Source organism: Salvelinus alpinus, chromosome 10, assembly GCF_045679555.1.
Source record: "Salvelinus alpinus chromosome 10, SLU_Salpinus.1, whole genome shotgun sequence".
NCBI lineage: Eukaryota > Metazoa > Chordata > Actinopteri > Salmoniformes > Salmonidae > Salvelinus > Salvelinus alpinus.
In genome coordinates, this window is record NC_092095.1 from 13,387,547 (window position 1) to 13,400,046 (window position 12,500).

General features: G+C 46.0%; 1 protein-coding gene across 1 annotated transcript in view; it reads left to right on the top strand.

The window, feature by feature from the left end:
• Positions 1–12,500, top strand: part of LOC139531517 (neuropilin and tolloid-like protein 1) — a 180,958-nt gene that overhangs the window by 113,375 nt on the left and 55,083 nt on the right. The gene's annotated exons all lie outside the window — the stretch shown is intronic.

A 12,500-nucleotide genomic window follows, 5' to 3' on the forward strand; every position in this document is an offset into this window, starting at 1 on the left:
CCATGTTGATGCTCTCTTTGCGGGGGTGGGGTGCATGGGGTGGGCAGGAGTGGCATAGGTCTGATCTGAGGGGGCCTAAATGGGGTGTGGGCATGGTTGATGTGGGGGGGTGTTGATTGGTTGGGGTGGGGGTGTGGATGTGTCTGGGGGTGCTGTGGTCTGGATGTAAGTCCTCTTGGCGTGGGTCCTCTATGTGTAGGTCCACGGGGGGGTCCTGCAGGTCTTGGAGGGTGTCTCGCTGGTCTGGGTGGGGTGTCTATTGATCTGTTGCTCCTGTGTGAAGTGTTGGGGCTGCGTTTGAGAGCGATGTCCTTTAGAGTCCGGACAAAGGTGGGCACTGCTGCCTTATAGAGGTGGACCTGGTCATAGAGGCTGTTCAAGTCCAGGGTGGAGTGGTGGGCCAGGAAAACATTTGGTTTTGAGGCACAGTCACGGGAAATGCTTGCGTTTACCCGCTGTATTGTAGCAGGGTGGAAGTCTTTTCGTGGTAGCAGGGTGGAGATAACCACTTGTGCATTGGGGAAAGTAGAAGAAGCTTTTTCAACCACTCCCTTCAGTGCTGTGGCCACCCTTTCCTGCTTTGCTCTCAGGTCGTTTGTGCCTGTGTGTATTATTATGTGGCTAGGTGAGCCTAGTTTGTCCTCAGACAGAAGGTCTAGGGCGCGCTGGGTGTTTGCACACCAGAGTTTAGACACACTGTGTTTGGGAAAAAGTTTTTTTTCTTCTATATATTTCCCATTTGAGTCCATAAGGAGAACAATCTGTGTCTTGTGTTTGTTCTCAGTGGGTGTGGGGGGGTTGTCAGGAGGGCTATCAGGGTGGCTGACAGGGGGGGTGCTCAGGGGGGGTGAGAGCTGCTGGGCTTGGGTTTTTTCTTTTGTCTGTTCTGCTGTGATGTTGACTCTATGGTCAGGGTCTGGTGTGGACTGTTCTGCTGTGGTGTCGAGACTTTTGTCACTTCTCTCTCTCTCTATCTTTCTCTATCTCTCTCTCTCCTCTCTCTCTCTCTATCTTTCTCTCTCATCTCTCCCCTCTCTCTCTCTCTATCTTTCTCTATCTATCTCTCCCCTCTCTCTCTCTCTATCTTTCTCTATCTATCTCTCTCCTCTCTCCCTCTCTATCTTTCTCTATCTATCTCTCCCCTCTCTCTCTCTCTATCTTTCTCTATCTATCTCTCCCCTCTCTCTCTCTCTATCTTTCTCTATCTCTATCTCCCCTCTCTCTCTCTCTATCTTTCTCTATCTATCTCTCCCCTCTCTCTCTCTCTATCTTTCTCTATCTATCTCTCCCCTCTCTCTCTCTCTATCTTTCTCTATCTATCTCTCCCCTCTCTCTCTCTCTATCTTTCTCTATCTATCTCTCCCCTCTCTCTCTCTCTCTATCTTTCTCTATCTATCTCTCCCCTCTCTCTCTCTCTATCTTTCTCTATCTATCTCTCCCCTCTCTCCCCTCTCTATCTTTCTCTATCTATCTCTCCCCTCTCTCGCTCTCTATCTTTCTCTATCTATCTCTCCCCTCTCTCCCCTCTCTATCTTTCTCTATCTATCTATCTCTCCCCTCTCTCTCTCTCTATCTTTCTCTATCTATCTCTCCCCTCTCTCTCTCTCTATCTTTCTCTATCTATCTCTCCCCTCTCTCCCCTCTCTATCTTTCTCTATCTATCTCTCCCCTCTCTCTCTCTCTATCTTTCTCTATCTATCTCTCCCCTCTCTCTCTCTCTCTCTATCTTTCTCTATCTCTATCTCCCCTCTCTCTCTCTCTATCTTTCTCTATCTCTATCTCCCCTCTCTCTCTCTCTATCTTTCTCTATCTCTCTCTCCTCTCTCTCTCTCTATCTTTCAATTCAATTCAATTCAAGGGGCTTTATTGGCATGGGAAACATGTGTTAACATTGCCAAAGCAAGTGAGGTAGGTAATATACAAAAGTCAAATAAACAATAAAAATGAACAGTAAACATTACACATACAGAAGTTTCAAAACAATAAAGACATTACAAATGTCATATTATATATATGCAGTGTTGTAACAATGTACAAATGGTTAAAGCACACAAGTTAAAATAAATAAACATAAATATGGGTTGTATTTACAGTGGTGTTTGTTCTTCACTGGTTGCCCTTTTCTTGTGGCAACAGGTCACAAATCTTGCTGCTGTGATGGCACACTGTGGAATTTCACCCAGTAGATATGGGAGTTTATCAAAATTGGATTTGTTTTCGAATTCTTTGTGGATCTGTGTAATCTGAGGGAAATATGTCTCTCTAATATGGTCATACATTGGGCAGGAGGTTAGGAAGTGCAGCTCAGTTTCCACCTCATTTTGTGGGCAGTGTGCACATAGCCTGTCTTCTCTTGAGAGCCATGTCTGCCTACGGCGGCCTTTCTCAATAGCAAGGCTATGCTCACTGAGTCTGTACATAGTCAAAGCTTTCCTTAAGTTTGGGTCAGTCTTTCTCTATCTATCTCCCCCCTCTCTCTCTCTCTATCTTTCTCTATCTCTCTCTCCCCTCTCTCTCTCTCTCTCTATCTTTCTCTATCTATCTCTCCCCTCTCTCTCTCTCTATCTTTCTCTATCTCTCTCTCCCCTCTCTCTCTCTCTATCTTTCTCTATCTATCTCTCCCCTCTCTCTCTCTCTATCTTTCTCTATCTCTCTCTCCTCTCTCTCTCTCTATCTTTCTCTCCCCTCTCTCTCTCTATCTTTCTCTATCTCTATCTCCCCTCTCTCTCTCTATCTTTCTCTATCTCTCTCTCCTCTCTCTCTCTATCTTTCTCTATCTATCTCTCCTCTCTCTCTCTCTATCTTTCTCTATCTCTCTCCCCTCTCTCTCTCTCTCTTTCTCTATCTCTCTCTATCTTTCTCTATCTCTCTCTCTCTATCTTTCTCTATCTCTCTATCTTTCTCTATCTCTCTCTCTCTCCCCTCTCTCTCTCTCTCTCTCTCTCTCCCTCTCTCTCTCTCTAGAGTTGTAGACTGAGGCTCTGACAGGATCACTGTTAGAAAGGAGAACAATAAAATGGACTTGGAGAAGGGTTCCACTAGACAAGGTGCTCACGCTGTGCAATCAGCGAGCAGCTGCCACTGACTATGTAGCTGGATCGAGTTTGAGCCAATCAGGGCAAATGCACGGTTTTGATGAGGGTGCTGTCTGTCCTTAGCTGAACATGGCGGCTTGCGGCGTAAAAAATATAAGCACTGTGTCATCTGCAAAATGAAAGTGAACTGGCGGTTCCACTGTAATGCATTTTGGACATGTGTAATGCTGTTAGTGGATAAAAACAAGAAGAAACACACACACACAGAGCAGTGATGTCATGTGCGTAATACCTGAAGCTGGTTCAGTGAAGACAATACACAACAGCCATAGAACACTGACATCATCTTGGTAATGTTTACTCCCATCTATGGCCAGACAGAACCTGAGTGGAAGGGTTTCCTATATGTACCTATAAATGCATAGATCACACAAACAAAAACTAAATCAAAGTGTGTCAGAAGCTTCCATAGGTAAAAAAATATATAAAAAACTGTTTAGGAAGGTTCAACTTCAGACCAGTATTGAGGTGTGAAAAAAACGTCAGTTGATTTTGCCGTGAAGTCTAATTTTGAAGATCTGTTAGGAGTGTTTGTTAGGGCTTTGATGCAGGTTTTTAAGATTTTGAATAATTTTAGGAGACGTTTCCTCCACAGATATTCTACTTTCTACTTCACATGATATACAACATCTCCTCCCCTTATACAATGATGGAAGGTGTTAGCTGTTTAACACTAAGGAAGGTATTACCTCCCTCCCACTAAGGAAGGTATTACCTCCCTGACACTAAGGAAGGTATTAGCTGTTTAACACTAAGGAAGGTATTACCTCCCTGCCACTATGGAAGGTATTACCTCCCTGCCACTAAGGAAGGTATTACCTCCCTGCCACTAAGGAAGGTATAACCTCCCTGCCACTAAGGAAGGTATTACCTCCCTGCCACTAAGGAAGGTATAACCTCCCTGCCACTAAGGAAGGTATTACCTCCCTGCCACTAAGGAAGGTATAACCTCCCTGCCACTAAGGAAGGTATTACCTCCCTGCCACTATGGAAGGTATTACCTCCCTGACACTAAGGAAGGTATTACCTCCCTGCCACTAAGGAAGGTATAACCTCCCTGCCACTAAGGAAGGTATTACCTCCCTGACACTAAGGAAGGTATTACCTCCCTGCCACTAAGGAAGGTATTACCTCCCTGACACTAAGGAAGGTATTACCTCCCTGCCACTAAGGAAGGTATAACCTCCCTGCCACTAAGGAAGGTATTACCTCCCTGCCACTAAGGAAGGTATAACCTCCCTGCCACTAAGGAAGGTATAACCTCCCTGCCACTAAGGAAGGTATTACCTCCCTGCCACTAAGGAAGGTATTACCTCCCTGCCACTATGGAAGGTATTAACTCCCTGAAACTATGGAAGGTATAACCTCCCTGCCACTAAGGAAGGTATTACCTCCCTGCCACTAAGGAAGGTATAACCTCCCTGCCACTAAGGAAGGTATTACCTCCCTGCCACTATGGAAGGTATTACCTCCCTGCCACTAAGGAAGGTATTACCTCCCTGCCACTAAGGAAGGTATTACCTCCCTGCCACTAAGGAAGGTATTACCTCCCTGCCACTAAGGAAGGTATTACCTCCCTGCCACTAAGGAAGGTATTAACTCCCTGAAACTATGGAAGGTATAACCTCCCTGCCACTAAGGAAGGTATTACCTCCCTGCCACTAAGGAAGGTATTACCTCCCTGACACTAAGGAAGGTATTACCTCCCTGCCACTAAGGAAGGTATTACCTCCCTGACACAAAGGAAGGTATTACCTCCCTGCCACTAAGGAAGGTATTACCTCCCTGCCACTAAGGAAGGTATTACCTCCCTGCCACTAAGGAAGGTATTACCTCCCTGACATAAAGGAAGGTATTACCTCCCTGACACTAAGGAAGGTATTACCTCCCTGACACTAAGGAAGGCATTACCTCCCTGCCACTAAGGAAGGTATTACCTCCCTCCCACTAAGGAAGGTATTACCTCCCTGCCACTAAGGAAGGTATTACCTCCCTCCCACTAAGGAAGGTATTACCTCCCTGACACTAAGGAAGGTATTACCTCCCCGAAACTAAGGAAGGTATTACCTCCCTGCCACTAAGGAAGGTATTACCTCCCTGACACAAAGGAAGGTATTACCTCCCTGACACTAAGGAAGGTATTACCTCCCTGACACTAAGGAAGGTATTACCTCCCTGACACTAAGGAAGGTATTACCTCCCTGCCACTAAGGAAGGTATTACCTCCCTCCCACTAAGGAAGGTATTACCTCCCTGCCACTAAGGAAGGTATTACCTCCCTGAAACTAAGGAAGGTATTACCTCCCTGACACTAAGGAAGGTATTAGCTGTTTAACACTAAGAAAGGTATTACCTCCCTGACACTAAGGAAGCTATTACCTCCCTGACACTAAGGAAGGTATTACCTCCCTGCCACTAAGGAAGGTATTACCTCCCTGCCACTAAGGAAGGTATTACCTCCCTGCCACTAAGGAAGCTATTACCTCCCCGAAACTAAGGAAGCTATTACCTCCCTGCCACTAAGGAAGGTATTACCTCCCTGCCACTAAGGAAGGTATTACCTCCCTGACACTAAGGAAGGTATTACCTCCCTGCCACTAAGGAAGGTATTACCTCCCTGACACAAAGGAAGGTATTACCTCCCTGCCACTAAGGAAGGTATTACCTCCCTGCCACTAAGGAAGGTATTACCTCCCTGCCACTAAGGAAGCTATTACCTCCCCGAAACTAAGGAAGCTATTACCTCCCTGCCACTAAGGAAGGTATTACCTCCCTGCCACTAAGGAAGGTATTAACTCCCTGCCACTAAGGAAGGTATTACCTCCCTGCCACTAAGGAAGCTATTACCTCCCCGAAACTAAGGAAGCTATTACCTCCCTGCCACTAAGGAAGGTATTACCTCCCTGCCACTAAGGAAGGTATTACCTCCCTGACACAAAGGAAGGTATTACCTCCCTGCCACTAAGGAAGGTATTACCTCCCTGACACTAAGGAAGGTATTACCTCCGTGACACTAAGGAAGGTATTACCTCCCTGCCACTAAGGAAGGTATTACCTCCCTGACACTAAGGAAGGTATTACCTCCCTGCCACTAAGGAAGGTATTACCTCCCTGCCACTAAGGAAGGTATTACCTCCCTGATACTAAGGAAGGTATTACCTCCCTGACACTAAGGAAGGTATTACCTCCCTGCCACTAAGGAAGGTATTACCTCCCTGACACTAAGGAAGGTATTACCTCCCTGCCACTAAGGAAGGTATTACCTCCCTGCCACTAAGGAAGGTATTACCTCCCTGATACTAAGGAAGGTATTACCTCCCTGCCACTAAGGAAGGTATTACCTCCCTGCCACTAAGGAAGGTATTACCTCCCTGCCACTAAGGAAGGTATTACCTCCCTGCCACTAAGGAAGGTATTACCTCCCTGACACTAAGGAAGGTATTACCTCCGTGACACTAAGGAAGGTATTACCTCCCTGCCACTAAGGAAGGTATTACCTCCCTGACACTAAGGAAGGTATTACCTCCCTGCCACTAAGGAAGGTATTACCTCCCTGCCACTAAGGAAGGTATTACCTCCCTGATACTAAGGAAGGTATTACCTCCCTGACACTAAGGAAGGTATTACCTCCCTGCCACTAAGGAAGGTATTACCTCCCTGACACTAAGGAAGGTATTACCTCCCTGCCACTAAGGAAGGTATTACCTCCCTGCCACTAAGGAAGGTATTACCTCCCTGATACTAAGGAAGGTATTACCTCCCTGCCACTAAGGAAGGTATTACCTCCCTGACACAAAGGAAGGTATTACCTCCCTGACACTAAGGAAGGTATTACCTCCCTGACACTAAGGAAGGTATTACCTCCCTGACACTAAGGAAGGTATTACCTCCCTGCCACTAAGGAAGGTATTACCTCCCTCCCACTAAGGAAGGTATTACCTCCCTGCCACTAAGGAAGGTATTACCTCCCTGAAACTAAGGAAGGTATTACCTCCCTGACACTAAGGAAGGTATTAGCTGTTTAACACTAAGAAAGGTATTACCTCCCTGACACTAAGGAAGCTATTACCTCCCTGACACTAAGGAAGGTATTACCTCCCTGCCACTAAGGAAGGTATTACCTCCCTGCCACTAAGGAAGGTATTACCTCCCTGCCACTAAGGAAGCTATTACCTCCCCGAAACTAAGGAAGCTATTACCTCCCTGCCACTAAGGAAGGTATTACCTCCCTGCCACTAAGGAAGGTATTACCTCCCTGACACTAAGGAAGGTATTACCTCCCTGCCACTAAGGAAGGTATTACCTCCCTGACACAAAGGAAGGTATTACCTCCCTGCCACTAAGGAAGGTATTACCTCCCTGCCACTAAGGAAGGTATTACCTCCCTGCCACTAAGGAAGCTATTACCTCCCCGAAACTAAGGAAGCTATTACCTCCCTGCCACTAAGGAAGGTATTACCTCCCTGCCACTAAGGAAGGTATTAACTCCCTGCCACTAAGGAAGGTATTACCTCCCTGCCACTAAGGAAGCTATTACCTCCCCGAAACTAAGGAAGCTATTACCTCCCTGCCACTAAGGAAGGTATTACCTCCCTGCCACTAAGGAAGGTATTACCTCCCTGACACAAAGGAAGGTATTACCTCCCTGCCACTAAGGAAGGTATTACCTCCCTGACACTAAGGAAGGTATTACCTCCGTGACACTAAGGAAGGTATTACCTCCCTGCCACTAAGGAAGGTATTACCTCCCTGACACTAAGGAAGGTATTACCTCCCTGCCACTAAGGAAGGTATTACCTCCCTGCCACTAAGGAAGGTATTACCTCCCTGATACTAAGGAAGGTATTACCTCCCTGACACTAAGGAAGGTATTACCTCCCTGCCACTAAGGAAGGTATTACCTCCCTGCCACTAAGGAAGGTATTACCTCCCTGCCACTAAGGAAGGTATTACCTCCCTGATACTAAGGAAGGTATTACCTCCCTGCCACTAAGGAAGGTATTACCTCCCTGCCACTAAGGAAGGTATTACCTCCCTGCCACTAAGGAAGGTATTACCTCCCTGCCACTAAGGAAGGTATTACCTCCCTGCCACTAAGGAAGGTATTACCTCCCTGCCACTAAGGAAGGTATTACCTCCCTGATACTAAGGAAGGTATTAGCTGTCTGCTACAAAGGAAGGTATTACCTCCCTGCCACAAAGGAAGGTATTACCTCCCTGCCACTAAGGAAGGTATTACCTCCCTGCCACTAAGGAAGGTATTACCTCCCTGCCACTAAGGAAGGTATTACCTCCCTGACACTAAGGAAGGTATTAGCTGTTTAACACTAAGGAAGGTATTACCTCCCTGACACTAAGGAAGGTATTACCTCCCTGCCACTAAGGAAGGTATTACCTCCCTGCCACTAAGGAAGGTATTACCTCCCTGACACTAAGGAAGGTATTAGCTGTTTAACACTAAGGAAGGTATTACCTCCCTGACACTAAGGAAGGTATAACCTCCCTGCCACTAAGGAAGGTATTACCTCCCTGCCACTAAGGAAGGTATTACCTCCCTGACACTAAGGAAGGTATTACCTCCCTGCCACTAAGGAAGGTATTACCTCCCTGACACTAAGGAAGGTATTACCTCCCTAACACTAAGGAAGGTATTACCTCCCTGCCACTAAGGAAGGTATTACCTCCCTGCCACTAAGGAAGGTATTACCTCCCTGACACTAAGGAAGGTATTACCTCCGTGACACTAAGGAAGGTATTACCTCCCTGCCACTAAGGAAGGTATTACCTCCCTGACACTAAGGAAGGTATTACCTCCCTGCCACTAAGGAAGGTATTACCTCCCTGCCACTAAGGAAGGTATTACCTCCCTGATACTAAGGAAGGTATTACCTCCCTGACACTAAGGAAGGTATTACCTCCCTGCCACTAAGGAAGGTATTACCTCCCTGACACTAAGGAAGGTATTACCTCCCTGCCACTAAGGAAGGTATTACCTCCCTGCCACTAAGGAAGGTATTACCTCCCTGATACTAAGGAAGGTATTACCTCCCTGCCACTAAGGAAGGTATTACCTCCCTGCCACTAAGGAAGGTATTACCTCCCTGCCACTAAGGAAGGTATTACCTCCCTGCCACTAAGGAAGGTATTACCTCCCTGACACTAAGGAAGGTATTACCTCCGTGACACTAAGGAAGGTATTACCTCCCTGCCACTAAGGAAGGTATTACCTCCCTGACACTAAGGAAGGTATTACCTCCCTGCCACTAAGGAAGGTATTACCTCCCTGCCACTAAGGAAGGTATTACCTCCCTGATACTAAGGAAGGTATTACCTCCCTGACACTAAGGAAGGTATTACCTCCCTGCCACTAAGGAAGGTATTACCTCCCTGACACTAAGGAAGGTATTACCTCCCTGCCACTAAGGAAGGTATTACCTCCCTGCCACTAAGGAAGGTATTACCTCCCTGATACTAAGGAAGGTATTACCTCCCTGCCACTAAGGAAGGTATTACCTCCCTGACACAAAGGAAGGTATTACCTCCCTGACACTAAGGAAGGTATTACCTCCCTGACACTAAGGAAGGTATTACCTCCCTGACACTAAGGAAGGTATTACCTCCCTGCCACTAAGGAAGGTATTACCTCCCTCCCACTAAGGAAGGTATTACCTCCCTGCCACTAAGGAAGGTATTACCTCCCTGAAACTAAGGAAGGTATTACCTCCCTGACACTAAGGAAGGTATTAGCTGTTTAACACTAAGAAAGGTATTACCTCCCTGACACTAAGGAAGCTATTACCTCCCTGACACTAAGGAAGGTATTACCTCCCTGCCACTAAGGAAGGTATTACCTCCCTGCCACTAAGGAAGGTATTACCTCCCTGCCACTAAGGAAGCTATTACCTCCCCGAAACTAAGGAAGCTATTACCTCCCTGCCACTAAGGAAGGTATTACCTCCCTGCCACTAAGGAAGGTATTACCTCCCTGACACTAAGGAAGGTATTACCTCCCTGCCACTAAGGAAGGTATTACCTCCCTGACACAAAGGAAGGTATTACCTCCCTGCCACTAAGGAAGGTATTACCTCCCTGCCACTAAGGAAGGTATTACCTCCCTGCCACTAAGGAAGCTATTACCTCCCCGAAACTAAGGAAGCTATTACCTCCCTGCCACTAAGGAAGGTATTACCTCCCTGCCACTAAGGAAGGTATTAACTCCCTGCCACTAAGGAAGGTATTACCTCCCTGCCACTAAGGAAGCTATTACCTCCCCGAAACTAAGGAAGCTATTACCTCCCTGCCACTAAGGAAGGTATTACCTCCCTGCCACTAAGGAAGGTATTACCTCCCTGACACAAAGGAAGGTATTACCTCCCTGCCACTAAGGAAGGTATTACCTCCCTGACACTAAGGAAGGTATTACCTCCGTGACACTAAGGAAGGTATTACCTCCCTGCCACTAAGGAAGGTATTACCTCCCTGACACTAAGGAAGGTATTACCTCCCTGCCACTAAGGAAGGTATTACCTCCCTGCCACTAAGGAAGGTATTACCTCCCTGATACTAAGGAAGGTATTACCTCCCTGACACTAAGGAAGGTATTACCTCCCTGCCACTAAGGAAGGTATTACCTCCCTGACACTAAGGAAGGTATTACCTCCCTGCCACTAAGGAAGGTATTACCTCCCTGCCACTAAGGAAGGTATTACCTCCCTGATACTAAGGAAGGTATTACCTCCCTGCCACTAAGGAAGGTATTACCTCCCTGCCACTAAGGAAGGTATTACCTCCCTGCCACTAAGGAAGGTATTACCTCCCTGCCACTAAGGAAGGTATTACCTCCCTGCCACTAAGGAAGGTATTACCTCCCTGCCACTAAGGAAGGTATTACCTCCCTGATACTAAGGAAGGTATTAGCTGTCTGCTACAAAGGAAGGTATTACCTCCCTGCCACAAAGGAAGGTATTACCTCCCTGCCACTAAGGAAGGTATTACCTCCCTGCCACTAAGGAAGGTATTACCTCCCTGCCACTAAGGAAGGTATTACCTCCCTGACACTAAGGAAGGTATTAGCTGTTTAACACTAAGGAAGGTATTACCTCCCTGACACTAAGGAAGGTATTACCTCCCTGCCACTAAGGAAGGTATTACCTCCCTGCCACTAAGGAAGGTATTACCTCCCTGACACTAAGGAAGGTATTAGCTGTTTAACACTAAGGAAGGTATTACCTCCCTGACACTAAGGAAGGTATAACCTCCCTGCCACTAAGGAAGGTATTACCTCCCTGCCACTAAGGAAGGTATTACCTCCCTGACACTAAGGAAGGTATTACCTCCCTGCCACTAAGGAAGGTATTACCTCCCTGACACTAAGGAAGGTATTACCTCCCTAACACTAAGGAAGGTATTACCTCCCTGCCACTAAGGAAGGTATTACCTCCCTGCCACTAAGGAAGGTATTACCTCCCTGCCACTAAGGAAGGTATTACCTCCCTGACACTAAGGAAGGTATTAGCTGTTTAACACTAAGGAAGGTATTACCTCCCTGACACTAAGGAAGGTATAACCTCCCTGCCACTAAGGAAGGTATTACCTCCCTGCCACTAAGGAAGGTATTACCTCCCTGACACTAAGGAAGGTATTACCTCCCTGACACTAAGGAAGCTATTACCTCCCTGCCACTAAGGAAGGTATTACCTCCCTCACACTAAGGAAGGTATTACCTCCCTGACACTAAGGAAGGTATTAGCTCCATGTCACTAAAAGCCATTTTAAACTTGATCTGAAAATGTGTTTGGATGCACAGCACATTTGTTAATGTGCAGTAGTTGGCTTTTGCATTAATGATAGGTCCTTCTATTAGTGATTAGTGATAGGTCATTCTATTAGTGATTAGTGATAGGTCATTCTATTAGTGATTAGTGATAGGTCATTCTATTAGTGATTAGTGATAGGTCATTCTATTAGTGATTAGTGATAGGTCATTCTATTAGTGATTAGTGATAGGTCATTCTATTAGTGATTAGTGATAGGTCATTCTATTAGTGATTAGTGATAGGTCATTCTATTAGTGATTAGTGATAGGTCATTCTATTAGTGATTAGTGATAGGTCATTCTATTAGTGATTAGTGATAGGTCATTCTATTAGTGATTAGTGATAGGTCATTCTATTAGTGATTAGTGATAGGTCATTCTATTAGTGATTAGTGATAGGTCATTCTATTAGTGATTAGTGATAGGTCATTCTATTAGTGATTAGTGATAGGTCATTCTATTAGTGATTAGTGATAGGTCATTCTATTAGTGATTAGTGATAGGTCATTCTATTAGTGATTAGTGATAGGTCATTCTATTAGTGATTAGTGATAGGTCATTCTACCTGAATATTTAGCGAACTGCCCCTG